This window comes from Dicentrarchus labrax, unplaced genomic scaffold (genome assembly GCF_905237075.1).
Source record: "Dicentrarchus labrax unplaced genomic scaffold, dlabrax2021, whole genome shotgun sequence".
Classification (NCBI taxonomy): domain Eukaryota; kingdom Metazoa; phylum Chordata; class Actinopteri; family Moronidae; genus Dicentrarchus; species Dicentrarchus labrax.
Window position 1 is genome coordinate 13291059 of NW_026136723.1, and position 16089 is coordinate 13307147.

The following is a 16089-nucleotide window of genomic DNA, read 5'->3' on the forward strand; positions in this document are numbered from 1 at the left end:
TTTTGTCCAGTACGTTTATACAACCCAGAGAGGCCCCATATTCACTGGTTGAGCACCGTTGTGTGAGTAAGAGCAGGCTATATATCGAGTGGCAACAAACATCCAGCTGCCTGGGCAGGAGCTCTGTTGTAACACAAGGGAATTGGAGTACTGGTGCCTAGCACAAGTGGCTTGTCTTTGAGCGGCGAGGTAGAGGAAATTAACGTTAGATCTGAACTGTGAGATGGGGCAGACAAGAGGTAGTGGAGCTTGACGGAACAAATTGGGTCTGATGGCCCGGCCAGGAGCAAATATAAGGGAGGTGCTGGGTTCACTGCCATGTGATCCCCTTTGACGTCATCCAAAGCCGGGCAGGCGGGTGGGACCTGGAGAGTGCATGATAAATGGGTGAAAGTGAAAGTAGGCAAGTCTTTAACTTGATCTGATTTGTACACAGAGACAAGCTTTTTTTTTCTTTTCTTTTTTTTTACATTCACTGGTGGCCTTTAAAATGGATTAAACCTTTAAATGCTCATAAAGAGAGGGATTTTATTCCCTGTTCAGACCCAGGGTTTTTTAAAGACATAACCTAGTGGTTAAAGAGGCAGGCAATTACTGCAAACTTTCAGGATAAATTAAATTACCAGCAGTGAGAAGATACCAAATGCATTGTGCCTGCTCTTTTAAATAGTTCAAATGAGAGTAGACATCAGATGTTCAAGGATTTAAATAATTTTTCCATTTGTGAAGGAACTACAGTAGCAGCTTTGCAATTACTCAGAATTCCTTGGAGGATGAGGCAGAAAATACACAGATTTTCTAAATATTTTTACAGCATCTCACATTTATGCTTTAGTTTATTCTGCACAAAGTCATCTCACAGTTCATGTCATGACGTTTCAAAAGACCAACAGTGTTTGTGTGTTTCACTGTGTGTTTTGGCGATTTATTGGTTGGCAGACACAAACACCTCTGATCGCTGTGTTGGGATCGGTGTGTTCCTATTTGCCTGTACTGTAACTAAAATAACAGAATTTGTCTGTAGCTCTGCACTTTGAGGACTGTGTGAGAGTGCTTTAACACTTTCTGTCATCACTACGACAGTGCGCCATCCAGGTGACTAATTTTATAATTTGTCCAACACTGGAGCTGTATTTAGTGGTGTGCAGCTCATTACAATCACACATAGTCATTTAGCCCACAGTGTAGTAATTTGAAGTATATGTAGATTTAGGGCTGCATTATTTTCATTGTTTATTTTCTAGATGAATCGTTTGTTGCATAAAACCATACTTTTGCATACTTTTTTATATCATAAAAGACCACCACATTGTCACAACTGAGGAGCTAGAACCAGTGAATTTTGGCATTTTAGTTTTAAAAAGTGTCTTAAACAGTTGATCAACTATCAAAATCTTTGCTTATTAATGAAATAATAGGCTAATTGTTGCAGCTCTACATACCTGTTTTGAGAAACTTCATGATGTAAATATATTACAAAACATTCAATATGAGTGTGTTGTCATTTTTTCTAAAATCAACAAAAATGTAAGGTCCAGTGTGTAATATTTAGGAGGTTCTACTGACCAAAATGATATATCGAATAATTATATAATCTGCATAATGATATTTTCATTAGAGTATTATCCCCTGAAAATAAGAATAGTTATGTTTTTGTTACCTTAGAATAAGCCTTTTATATCTACAGACACCTTCCCTGGAGGCCGCCATGTTGAACCGACATGTTTAAGCAGTAGCCCATAACAGACAAACCAAACGCTGTCTCGAGATAGGGCCATTTCGTGGCCATCGTTGTCCTTCACACTTGGAAGGGAAGTGTGAAGCGAGAGAGTTGCAATCTACTACACAGCTAAATGCCACAAAAAAATACACACTCGTCCTCTAGAAGTATAATTTTCTTCACCTTTTTATCCAAGCATGGAAATATAAATTTAGAGTGAAGATCCTCAGTTCCTTTTTATAACTGGCCTTCTTTGTAGCTGGTTATATCACTGAAGTGTGGTTAAAATGCATCCAACTGTCATTTAATACGTCTGAACTGAAGCCATTGCTGCAGTCTCATCACCAGAATACTTGCTGACTTGACTTTCTGTCAGCCAATGATAGCCTTCATTGGGGAGCTGAAGACCGTACTGCCGTACTGTCCCTCTGCCAAATTAAGCAGACGGTTTGGTGGAACAGTTGTAGCAGAGGACTGTGTAAAGTCTCCCAGTGTGTGCTGTGTGCTTCCCATCCTGCGCTATTCTTCCAGATAGCTATTTTCTAGCTCTCAACGCACACTAGTACCACCTCCACTAGGCAGGTAATTACTGTCACGATCACTGATGCCAAGACTTGGAACAGCTGTGTGTTGAGTTGGTATTTAAGTGTGTCTGTGAATGAAAAAGAGTGGTGGGGTTTGGGGGCGGTGGGTGATGGTCTGTATCTGTGTAGAGAAAGATGAAGACACAGTGGAGGAAGCAAGAAGAAAAAAGTGTGCAGCAATCAGCACTTTGCTAGTTTGTGTCATAGAACTTTATGTGTGTGTGTGTGTGTGTGTGTGTGTGTGTGTGTGTGTGTGTGTGTGTGTGTGTGTGCTCAGCTGTCTCCGTCTTAGAGCATAAGGGTAGTAAAGCAGAAGTTTCCTCTCCACTGATTAACTTTCTTTAAATGCAGCACTGTAATTAAGCTGTTAAAAAGTGGCTGTGGGATCCCACTTCGTGATTACCACTTGCTGCCAGGTGAATGTTTGAAAACTCATCTGAGTATCTCACACAGTTGAAGAAGCCATCGCTATCAGATCCTGCTGCCTCAGAGAAGACAGATATGCTGTTGCTGTCCCTGTGGCTCAGTCTCACCAGCAACCTTATGACCTGCAGGAAAACCCAGGGAGCTAATTACAGAGTTTGAAAGACCACAGACCACATGCTGATGCACATATGTTTCAATAAGGTTTATTAAAGTAGACTTAATCCGGGATTATCCAGGACTACATATTTAATTCATTGACCAACACATCAATAACTCTTTAATTTCCCTTAATAGACATTTAGTACATTGTTATTTTACCATCTGATTATGCTAACTTGTGCAAAGGCAGGTCTAATGTTGTCCTCAGCTTGAGAATGGCTGTGAAAGAAGTAATGAGTGCAGTTATGAGACTGTGAGGGAGTAATCAATCATCATTGACTGTAGTGCTGCAGGGTGCAGAGGGGCTCTCTAACTTACTGCCAGTGGATTGGCACTGCTGTTTTTCTCCAAAGCCCACTTAATATTGAGACTGTTTATTTCTGGGTAAAAACAAACAGAAAGGATGGCACTGTGATGTATCGCAGTGAGCAATGTACAATACAGAGGACCTCTTCTTTATGAAATTGTTATCAAGTACTGCTTCATCAGAACATGCTACAGTGAATGAAGTGACTCCTTACAGGCCTACTTAAACCGTTGCTAGTAAGCTAATTGGTAACATGCTATCTATCATTTATATTTACTTATGTACTGCACTTAAGCAGTTTTTGGTTTGTACTTTACTTGAGTTTTCTCCTACTTTATACTTCTATTCCACTACATTTCAGAGGGAATATTGTACTTTTTACTCCAATTAGGCCTACATTTATTTAATAACCTCAGATAGTTACTTTGCATTAGTACAAAATACAATAAACAAATTGTAGTGTAGTGTATTTCTACACTATGGCATTGCTACTTTTACTTAAGTAACTTCCACCACTGCTATCTGTTCGCTAGCCATAGTTCCCCAAAACACTTCACCAAACTAACTGACTTACCACTAGCTAGCAAAAAGTTGACATTTGTACCATGAACTACTATTTATTTTATTATTCAAACCTTCATTACTTGTTTGTTTTGTCCACTTGGGAGCAGTGCAACAAACTTTAAACACAACATTGACATATTATCACTTTGCAGGTGTTAAGGTGAACTTGTTGCTGGTTGCCTATTTACACATCCAACAGACAAGTAACAACATAACAGATTCATTTGAGGCTGTGTTTCAGGCATCCAATATATATAAATCCAATATTCACTCTCCTTTTGTGTTAGACTTATATAATATAACAGGCTCAGATAAATGCTTCACCAGATAGTCGCTAACTTCGTCTGTCTGCTGTTTGTTTGTCCATGTAGTATAGCCTATAGTGTTTTGGGTTTTTTTGCTGAAAATAGCTGCCTGCTGCTCCATGCTGTACACATATGTGCCTCAAGACAACATGTTTTAATTTATATTAATCAGAAATAGGCTGTTTCCTACAACATCACCAGTTAGATGTCTCGTTAAAAGAAACAAGTTTGTCAGCGTCTGTGTACTTGCTCGCTATAAACCAACATAGCTAAAGGCATCGACTAAGTCTGTAAAACGTAAATTAGTGTTTTGAATGAATAGCAACCCAGCAGTATCCACTGGATTTAACAAGGCTTTGACAAAGTATTCAGTTAAGAAGACACAGCCAACATTATCAGTACAGACTCAGCAGTCAAACGCTGTCCTCGCTGTAAGGTCACTAGACTTGATTGTTACTTAAAAGAGGCGAGCACCTCGGCTGTTCCACCAAACTTCTGGGACATGAGAGTTTCCTCGTCACCGTGGACGTTCTGCCTTGTTAAACTGCCTAATTAGCAAGATTCCTCCCCTAATCACCATCTCTAATGGCCTGTCCAAAACGATCGACAAACGGGGGTTTCACCAACGGAAGCCAGGCCAAGTCGGCCATTTTTAGACTCAATTAATTTTTCAAATAAGAGGATTGGCTTTTGTGAGAAAGAGAGAGCAGATTTTAGAGGGGCCTCGACAGTGGAAGGTGAAAAAGATACTGACCAAGAGAGATAGAGGGGGGAAAAACAACAGCAGGGAAGCAGGCTTGCAAATTACAGAAATGTAATAACTGATTTTAAATGTTTTAGTTGGTTAGTGCCTGAGGGATTGTATGATAAAGAGACACAGAAGTGATTAAGGTGGTGGATATGTCTAATGATTTTCTCTCTTCAGTTATATGGTTTGAGAGGATTACTAATGTTTAAATGGCTGTGTGAGTCTGTGCGTGCGTGTCCTGTATGTATGTGCACATTTATAAATGCGCAAATGCTCGGACTTCAACACAAATGACAAATAATTGATAAACAACCTGCAATTTGTCCATACAGTAGAGGAACTTTGGTGTGTGACATTAGTCTCATAATCCCATGTGTTTGTTTGTTTCAGTATCCATTGCTAAGACAAACTGTAGAGTTGTAACCTTGGTTGCTATGGTGTGTGTCGGTGGTTACCATGGCAACTCCAGAGTGACTTTTTTGTAGATAGGCGACTGCTCTGTAGCAGTTTCTTAGAAGCTTGCATGAATTCTGGCAAAGAGGTGAGGAGGTCTTTCCATCCATCTCTCCACTTCCCCGCCAATTTTTACCACACTCCATCTCCATCTTTCATCATTCCACCTCTCACAGCTCCATCTCACTTTCTTTCAACTTTTCACATCACCCTATCACCCTCTGTCCCTTTCCCACCCTCATATGTCGGCCTTGGTATATTTGTCAGCCTCCCTTTCTCCTTCCCCTTACCTTTCCACATCCCCCTCATCTTTCACTTTCTCACCTGCGAAGCCATCCATCTCTTGCTCTCCCTGCTGTGCCTCTCTGTCGGTTTGTGCTTCCTTCTCTCTCTTTCTCTCTCTCTCCCTCTCTGTGTGTCCATTGCATCCTCATGCTTGCTCACCCATCATATGAATTGTTGTGCCATAAATAGCTCAGGGGTTACTCTAGGTAGTGTCACGGGGCTGTCTAGAAGCTGGTGAAAGTGCATACGGAGCATTTTTGAGTGTGTTTAAAACCTCAGATCTGGGACAAAGCATTGTGTGGACAAGGTACCTCAAACACAAACTCACCTCTTCCCCACCTCTCCATTTTTTGTGGAGAGGTACAGTTTGTGCCTTACATTTTCCTCTGACCCATCTAGTTATTGTACTGACCTGCTGGGAAGGGACATTTCAACAAATCCTCCAACCTAAAACCCTATAACAGGTCGTTTGTCTTTGTTTTTGAAAACATACCCATAAAAATCGTAACATAAATATGCTCACAATGACATCAGGTTTAAGGTTTACCATATTGACCAACTTGGTTTAGCGTGTTATTTGCCATTGAGCGCTGAACAGCTGAGGCTGATGAGAATGTCATCTGTTTTGGTCATGAACCAAAGTACTGGGAAAAGTGTTGAGCTGATGATGATGCTTGAGGAAATGTCAGATGGCCATAGTTCACACTATTCATCCTGTGTAAAGGAATCCCCCAAATTTAATGGCAATCCTTCTAACAGTTGTCCATATATTTTAAAATGTCAACTTGTTGGTGGTGTTAGGGTAAAAGTCAGGAGATCACCAGCATCATTAGGAATCATCTTCTGGGAGCCATGAATGTCCATACACATTTTTGAGCCAATCCATAGTAGACGAATATATTTCACTTGACAAGTGATAGATTTAACCAGCTGGTGGCGCTAGATGAAACATCAGGGGATCATCAAAATTTTTAGGATTTATCAACTGGGGATCATATTTGTACCGAATTTCATAGCAATTTAAGTCAAAATCAACACTGTCAACCTCTTTCAAGCCACTTATTGAGATTTTTCAACCTGGAACACAATATTGCCATCCATAGAACCATGAGGCTAGCTTAGATAATTGAGGAAACAATGTGGTGATAAAAGAAACCAGTGCAGACTGTTAAAAAGACAGGATGCCAACTGTTATGCTATAACAATGCTATTTGCTTCTCAGGGAATTATTTGCATGATCACAAAGGGTCACTTGTCAGGAAAACATATTAGTCGTGTTAATTAATGATCAGATGATGAGGAAAGACACAAATTCCCAAACCACCTAAAAGAATGCACTTTGAGAAGAGGAAACATGTGTCTTATGCTGCTGTTTTGATGGTATAATTACACTTGTAAGTATTAATAGTTCACACATGCTATACAAATCATTCCTTCAACAACAATTACAAGGCACTTCAGTTGACTTTTATTGCATAAGAAGCCTCCGTAACCATCTCTCTTCTTCGTCCTTGTTCCCTTTCTGCTCTCCCTGCCCTCTTTCCTCCTCTTCCCTCCCTCTCTATTTCTTTGTCTCCATCTTTCCTCCTCCGCTCCTCCTATTCTACGTGTCCCTGTGGGGTTTCTCCAGCAGCTGTCATGCAGTAGTGTGAGCATGACGGGAGATGATCTATGGGCTTGTACACCGGAGCAATTAGCCAAAAGAAATTCAGAATGGAGAGAGAAATACAGTACAGAAATGGGAGGTGATGAAGAGGTGGAGACAGAGGAGAGACAATCCAGAGTTAAAAAATAAATGAACAAAACAAAGAGACATAGGGGAGGTGGTGGAGGGGTAGAAAACGGTGAGATGAAATCTGAAAAGTACTCAGAAGGTGATATGATTCAGACTTTTCCTTTAGCAGAGGAAGGATAGTAAAAGTAGACAGATGAGGCTCTTGTAAAGGTTGTGGGGAAGAAGGTGAGCGTGCATAGAGTGAAAGAAATAAATGGATTGGGGAAAAGAGGGATAGTCTGGTGGAATTTCAAGGGTAGAGAGGAGATGAAGAGTAATTAGGTGGAGAGATCTAAAATGGTAGGAGGGACATAAAGAACAGCTGGGAGGGAAGGAAGGATTGAAAGTTGATAGGGAAGGCAGGGGAGGGAAAGAGGGATAGAGCAAAACACAGTGGCAGTTGTTGAGAGAGAAGGGGAATATACAGGTAGGGAGGGATGGAAATAATAATAATAATAATAATACATTTTATTTATAATGCCCTTTTCATCAAAAGATCTCAAAGTGCTACAGGTTAGAAACAAAAAAGATAAGCAGTTTTAAAAAATAAGAAAAGAAATAAAAAAAAAGTTTAAAAAAAAAAAAAAAGAAACATCTAAAAGGGGACCAAAAGCTTTGCTAAAAAGAAATGTCTTAAGAAAGAAGAGAGCAAAGGTAGGAATATGGGGGGAGGCAAGTTGGGGGGCATAATGCCAGTGCATTAGCAAAGGACGAGGGGAAGGAGTCAGGGAAAGTAGGACAGCAGGAGCAAGGAGGAGAAAAGACAGGTAGAGAAAGGGAAGTATGAGGAACTTTGGATAAAGGACAAAGTAAAAAAGATATTAAGAGGTTAAGAAAATAATAATCCTGTTCTGTGTCAACCTTTTTTGCTGAGATTATCAAATAACCAAGAAATCATTTATTAAAAACTTGGTTATAAAAACTTAAGCATAACATTAAATATATGTGACTAAATGAACACCAACTAAAGCTAAAGTTTAAAAAAAGCATCTGTAGGTGTAATTTTTTAAAGAATATAACACTCAAATAAACAGTTAGGCTTCCTTAGGATAGTGTAGGTGTGGTTTGATCAGATTTGATTGACAGTGGCCTGTCATCATAAGCAACAACACTGCCATTAGATTTTGATTTAGATGTTGCTAAATCCTTATTGGTGCATGGAAGTAAGGGACATCAGCTTTTTCCAACAAAGTCTCTATGGGGTGCCGTTTGTAAAGCGGCTCACGCTGAAAATAACAGCAACATTTTGTCACATTTAGCTTCAAACAATGTTTAAAAAACTGGCATGAATTTTTGAGGGTCACTTTTTTGCACACAAACAATATTTGTCAACTTAGAGATATTTTAAATAGTTAAATCTAAATATTACATGTTACACCTAAATGTTAAATGTTAAATGTTAAATCTAAATGCTAAATCTAAATCTAAATCTAAATGTTACATTTAAATCTAAATCTAAATGTTAAATATAAATATAAATATAAATGTTAAATATAAATGTTTCGGGTGAAACTAAATATTTAACTAATATGCAAATTCAAAATGCCGGTAACCGGAAGTACCAAAATAAAAGCTTGAGGAGGTCAGTGTGTGTTTATAGTGTCAAATAAGGAATAAAAACCATCTCATCCGGGGAAATGGACTCTTGGACATGGATTATCGTGATAATAACTACCTGAAATAATAAACACGTTTGGAGAAACTGTATTTAAAGAGTACTTTGAGTTTTTAGTGTCCCTTTTATGAAGGGTGCAGGACTTATGACCTGTAGCCACTATAGCCAGCCATGAGGAGGCTCACTTTGAATGATCTGTCATGGTCGCTTGCATAAAGGCCAGCAAGAGCCCACCCCCGCCCGCCACCACCAGGTACGGAAAATGTCCAACGAATCAGCGTTAGCAGAGCCGTTCTGGCGGCTATACAAAATTTTTCAACAGCGACAGCAACCGCCTCAGGGCCACCACAGGCCACCTCGGTAAGTATGTTTTCCAAATCAGGTAGTATTGGATTCTTTTCAAGGGTAACTTAACTAAACTAGCTAACGGTAGCCAGTAGAGATTGGCTACCAGCACCAATGCACTTTATGTGTAGCACAATTGTTTCTATAAACAGTAAAACTCCCACCGGTAAGTAATGCAGTGGGATGAACTCATGAGCTGAAAAACAAGGTGTGTAAATGTGAGTTCAAGATTATGTGAAGATGTTCTGAGCAGCAAAGCATAAATTATATAATTTAGCATTACAGCTAACCGAGGCTACTTGTCACCCCTCAGGCCCACAAATGACACTGTAGATTGTTGGTCAAATGGAAATCTGCCATCTCACCTTGGCTTACCTGCTGGCCTTTACTCACAAGATAAAACCGTTCTCTGCTTGGCTAGAGAGAGAGAGAGAGAGAGAGAGAGAGTAGTAATGCTGATGGAGGACAGAGGCAGTCACAATGATAAAGACATTTAATTTAATGTGAATAAGGTACCAGAGTGCATACTGTAAAAAAGCATAAAATGTATCTCTCTTTGTTTCTACATGTTCCTGCTTTTTTGTCCTTTGCCAATCACAACCCTGGTTTTTGACTGCTGGGCATATAAACATTAAAAACACATGAAAGATAATGTTGCTAATATTTTGCTAATGTCTCTTCAGGCTCCAACCAGCTACAATAACACACCTGGGCCAGCCACACCCACCACCTCCACCGCGACATCATACAGCTCGGTATACTTTCATACTCATGTAACCTAGCTGGCTGTTTGTTGGTTTTTTAATCTGTGTGGTGTAATGTTTCCACATTGGTTCCAATCATGGTGGCATATTTTACACAACACTAACATGTGACAAGATAACAACGTCTTTGGTATTTTGTTTATATTTTAAAACTCCTCAGGGCTCCAGCACCAGTGCTATCATACCTTTACCAGCAACAGACTTCGCTCCAGTGACTTGTCTGTCAGTAAGTACTCATTAATATTCATGTTCATATTTGTTTGATTTACTTCTCATTTACCTCTCAGTAACCTCTCATCTTTTGATTGTCCATTTTATTTAAACATTCCTTAAATAAACGTACTGTACAATCTATAATTCTCTTCAGTCAGAAAGATAATGAGTGGATGTGAATGCTCATCTGTTATAATGTTTATAATTCTCTCTTGAATAACCTTTGTTTGTTATAGAAACATGCCAAATGTCATAATCTTTGCTGTGTTCTAGAATGACTACCAAGGAAGACATCAGATTTCCAAAGAGGAGCTTGAACATGTTCTTTCACTGAAAACCACCTTTACAGAAGCGGCATCTATTCTCTCAATCTCAAGGCCAAGTTACTGCAAGACTATAATATCCCAACGTCAAAATTGAAGAGCATCAGTGATCAACAATTGGATCTTGAAGTGTCACAAATAAAAACTGAACACCCAAATGCTGGAGAAGTGATGCTTATGGGGCATCTCGGCTCCAAAAACATTGTGGTTCAAAGACAGTGTGTAAGAGATTCACTTCGAAGGATGGACCCAATTGGTGTCCTAGCCAGGAGAAGAACAGCAATAGCTCAGCGAGTATACTCTGTCCCAACTCCAAATTTCCTATGGCATGTAGACGGAAATCATAAGTTGATTAGGTGGAAATTGGTTGTTCATGGTGCCATAGACGGCTACAGTAGGATGTTGATGTTTCTTCACTGCTCCAACAATAATCGTGCTGAAACTGTGAGAGACCTCTTTACTGCAGCTGTTGGACAGTTTGGCAGACCACTGCACATCAGGACTGATCACAGAGGAGAGAACGTTCAGATTTGGGAGGACATGCATGCGAGCAGGGGGGAAGGCTCTGTCTTAACAGGAAGTTCTGTACACAACCAGAGGATCGAGCGTTTTAACCGAGACTTGAACACAAACTGCAGTCATATTTATACACCCATTTTCTATGAACTGGAATCCCTGGGTATCCTAGACATGGACAATGCAACAGACCTATTTTTTTTCCATTATGTCTTTCTACCCAGAATCAACCGCACTTTGGAGGAATTCAAAGCTGGATTTAACAATCACTCTGTCATCTGAAGGAAATGGAACACCAGTTCAGGTTTTTACTCTGGACAGGGATTTGCCTCATCTTCACAACCAAGAACTCTCAACAGCAGGGGTAGTTTTTTGTTCCTCCCCAAACTCTCAAAGAGGATTTTCCCAATTGAATGACAGGGATTTGCAAGAACTGAATGATGCCATTAACCCTCTTCAAAATGACCACAACAATGGCAAAACATTGTTTCAGAGAACACAACAGTATATTTTTGATAAACTTGTAAATGTGTGATCTTAGCATAACATGGACAACTGGGTAACATTAGCCTTATTGTACTTTCAAAAGTACACTGTGAAACAAATATTGATGTTTTGTTGTGCTTCTTGAACTGCAAGATTTAAAGCCTCTTGCCAGCATATAGATGTTTGAAAATTACATGATGGCACATAGTTGATGTCAGTGTTGAAAAAGGCTACAGATGCACTTTGGCAACTGTTACAGAGTTTTATGTCAAGTCAAAAGCAATGGTACTGTGGATAAATACAAGATGACTCCTGTTATTTGAAAGAACAGTGAAATACTTTTCGGGGCTCTACAGATGTATTGATACATAACTGTCTTCCACTACATTGCAGTATGTTGTTCCTGATTTTTAAAGTACCTAAATATGCAAAGTAAAACTTCTTAGTGAAGTAAAACGATACCTGTCAGTGTTTTATTATATCTTATAAATTACATACATAACTATGGTATCTTTATTATGTATCTCTGAGAAGATGGCTGTTCATAAGGTCAGAAAAAAAAGTTTTTAGCTTTGTGACGATGCATTTTGCAGCTAAACCAAAAGGTTTTGTAAAGAGCTTGAGGAGTAGGAATAGGAGAAGGAATTTTTTCAACACATGAACAAATACATTTAGATTTAGATTTAACATTCAGATTTAGATTTAGATTTAGATTTAGATTTAAATTTAACATTTAGATTTAGATTTAAATTTAACATTTAGATTTAGATTTAGCATTTAGATTTAACATTTAACATTTAGGTGTAACATTTAATATTTGGATTTAACTATTTAAAATATCTCTAAATTGACAAATATTGTTGTAAATGTGCAAAAAAGTGACCCTCAAAAATTTATACCAGTTTTTTAAACATTGTTTGAAGCTAAATGTGACAAAATGTTGCTGTTATTTTCAGTGTGAGCCGCTTTACAAATGGCACCCCGTAAGTCTCACCCACTTTATATCAATCAAAAAGAACAAATGCTCAAATCTCTCATGTGAAATAATAAAATATATACAATTAAATAATAAATAATTAATAATAAACTTTGTCAGAATAGTTTGTGATCATGACATTTTTAGGGCCTTTAAAATTGGCAATGGTCGTGCTGATCATCCTTAAAATTCTTGTTATTCTTTTCTTGATTGATTGATTCCTTTTGATTACTTGGGCACACAGTGAACACAGGCCCAACATGCTGTGATAATAAAATGAATTATTGTTATTGTTAACATAAAAATATTTTTCTTGCTTGTCCGTTTATGCAGTCAGCATGAATTTAAAGTGGTCCAATCTGCATCACAAAACAATATATAAGCTACCATCACCTTGCCTCTCCTCCATACACACATATATACTGTCCACACAATATACAGCATCTCTGTCAATCCTATCCTACCAAAGTAATCCACAGTCGAACACAGCATAGTGTGTATTTTTGTCACTACCATCCTCTGGTGCTCTGGGAGCTGCCACCAGACAGGCTGCAGGCCTTTGCTCCGGCTCCCTGAGAGGCCAGCAGTCCTGTCGGTCTCTCTCTTGCTTACCCCGAGCCTGAGGGGCCTCGCGTCTGACAGCCGGTCCCAACGCTGAGACCCGCTCTGACCATCTGTCTGGGCCACGCAGTCAGAGTATTACAGCTGACATGACATTCTCGTTGTGTTTTTCTCTTTGGTGAGCGGGTATCACTGTCACTGTCTATGTTCACTATGATTCCAAAAACATTGTTAAAGTGTCATTCCAATTTATACCAACTTGGGTTTGAATTTCATAGTTTGGTCCTAATCAGTACTGTTGGTAATTGTAAGATCGTACTAACCAAGTTAATTGCTAAGATGTGGGCACCAAGAGATATCACTAAAAAGGAGTCAGATAGGACAAGAAACATGAGTGGTGAGGCCAGTTTTGCCAGGTTAGCCAAGCTATTTGGAGAAGAAAGAAAATGGAGGTGAAATATAAAACAAGTAACATCCATTGGAAACATCCATCACAGTTGAACACAATTTCCCCTTGCAGTGAGTTTGTAAGAGATTATAAACATTTAATGTACGCTCACTTTCAATTTTATTTCCAAATAAAATGGTGGATAATCTGGATAAACTGGTTAAAAGGCGTTTTGTGATGTCACTATAATTACTTTGCTCTGTACAGTATATCATAACCAATGGATCTGATAATAAGACCCAAGTTGTTCTAAATTTTAATTCTCATTTAAGGGATACGTTTGGTGATATTCTATATTTTTCTTAATATGAACAAATCTAAAAACAACAAAAACAACCATAAATCTATCTTATAACAAATATTTGTTATGTAGCCAAAACTTCATAGCCATCTAGACTAGATAAAAACACATAAATAACCCACACCTTTGCAGTAGGGAACATGTTTCTTCATAACGATGAACATGGCCACTGTAGTTTATTTTGAGTCAAACACAAATACACCGTCCTGGTGCTGCAAATACTCACTAGAGAACCAAATCTGTCTCTTGAAATATGCCCAATCCCCCCAAAAAATTTGCTTTTTGATCAGTGTGTCTAACTGTTTTAGGAAATTATTCAGCATTGTATGAAGTAATAAAGGTATACATTTATGACCCAGTTTGAAAGGGTTTGGGGCTGAGAGCCACAGACAAGCTGGGGAAGACTAAGACTAATGAATTATTGGTTTCTTTCATATGGCCAGACTTGAACCCCAAGTCATTCAAACTTTCAATGCTGCTATGTTCCCAGATCTGAGCAAATACTGTGCTGGGTATAAACAACATAAATTATGAAAACAATACCCAAGCTTTAATGAACCACAGCCAACCTTTATTCACTATTACATAATCTCAGGGTGTACTCTCCCAATCAATGTTCCACAGTCCTGAAAGTGACATGAATCACAATTTTTAGCGAGTGCCAGCAAGCGTGCAGAAGCAATTGTCGCTGAATGGGATTATAAAAAGGAACATGTTGCTCATTCAGCTAGAGGGACACGTACAAGGGTTTTGTTTTCTGCCGTTGTATTCCCAGTTCAGATCTAAGGTGGTTTCCTTCAACAAAGCCTGATGTACAACATTAAACAATTAAACATTGAGGTTGGTGGAAAAAGGAATTGTTGATGCAGAAAATTGATTTTTGTAATGCAATGTAATTGAAACAAGTCGCTTTGAAGGATGTCTCAAGCAATGATTATAAACAAGCTCACGTCACTGAGTGTGTTTGTGCATATGAGTGTGTGACATAATGTGTGTGTAACTCATTTATTTACTGTAATCATACTGAAGACAGGTATTCCTGAATGTATTGGGAATAATTTGCCAATGCTACATGTTCTTTTATAATAAGTGTGTATGCATGTGCATGTTATTATGAAACTTAAGGGGCTAGTTTGAGTAGGCTTAACTGCTTCTCAAATTACAGCAAAAATACGCACCTACACCTTCTGAATTTCCTCACACACACATTATAGAATCTGCAGAACCACAGAAGTATAATGTATAATGGGCATTGTACTGTAAACTTTAGCTGTCTATCAGAACAGCTCAGCATCATTCTACGCTACACTGGCACTGTGGGTGTTTGTTTGTGTGGATGGGTGTGTGTGTTTGTGTGCCATAATAGATGGATTCAGGTATAAACAGCTGGTCCTCTTCAACCACGTATTTTGAGCTAGACACAAATAAGCTAATTAATTGTGATAGACTTCAGCCCTAATGTGATTGTGTTTTCATTCTCATCACTCCAGCACGTTCCCCACTGATTCTCCACTCTTTTCTTTATCAACATTTCTCCTTAAAACATAACCTCTCTTCGCTGCAACTCTCACTAAAAGTATTATGAATTCAGGGTCAGTTTCTTGACTCGAGGGAATGAGTTTCAAGAGTAGAATTCCATTGCTCTTCAGCTTACAGATAAATCAGTAATTTATCGAGGTAAATGACCTTCATGTTGCAGAGCCCACACAGGCCTTCATCAACATGAGCTGAGGATCCCATCAGCCTTTGTGTCTGTGTGTTAAAAGTCAAATTTTAGCTCAGGTGGCTAGTGAGAGTGATTCAGTGAAACAGTCATAGGGGCACTCCTTGACCAGTGGAATTTGGTTCCATTTTTATTATCTGAAGTTTCAAAAGTGGGTGGTGGGAGCTGAAAGGTTAAAGCAGTGGTCTCAAAACCAGAGTGTTGGCGGTACAATGTCCTAGATGAGCTGGCCACATTTCATTTGGGAACTGTAATCATAATGTCCAATTTTCATGTTGCTGAAGACATCATTAAAGCTGTTCCTATCAATATGTATAATAACAATGGATCAAATGAGTGTATTGTGCAATGTGAAAGGTGTTTCTCAACCTGACCAACCAACAGAGAATGTTATGGAGCGTTTTGGCATCTTTCAGCTCAGTGTTTTTTTTTTTTATGCCAAATGTTTGGTTCATTCTTAATGCTCTTATGCAGCTGCTTTTAGCAAAAATCG

General features: G+C 38.8%; 1 protein-coding gene and 1 long non-coding RNA gene across 3 annotated transcripts in view; both read left to right on the forward strand.

Moving 5' to 3' along the window:
• kcnh8 (potassium voltage-gated channel, subfamily H (eag-related), member 8) overlaps positions 1-16089 on the forward strand; it is a 63930-nt gene that overhangs the window by 7919 nt on the left and 39922 nt on the right. The window lies entirely within an intron of this gene.
• Positions 9292-12206, forward strand: LOC127358505 (uncharacterized). Its single transcript, XR_007882439.1, has 3 exons — positions 9292-10040; positions 10210-10275; positions 10536-12206. It is a non-coding gene; the product is annotated as an uncharacterized LOC127358505 (long non-coding RNA).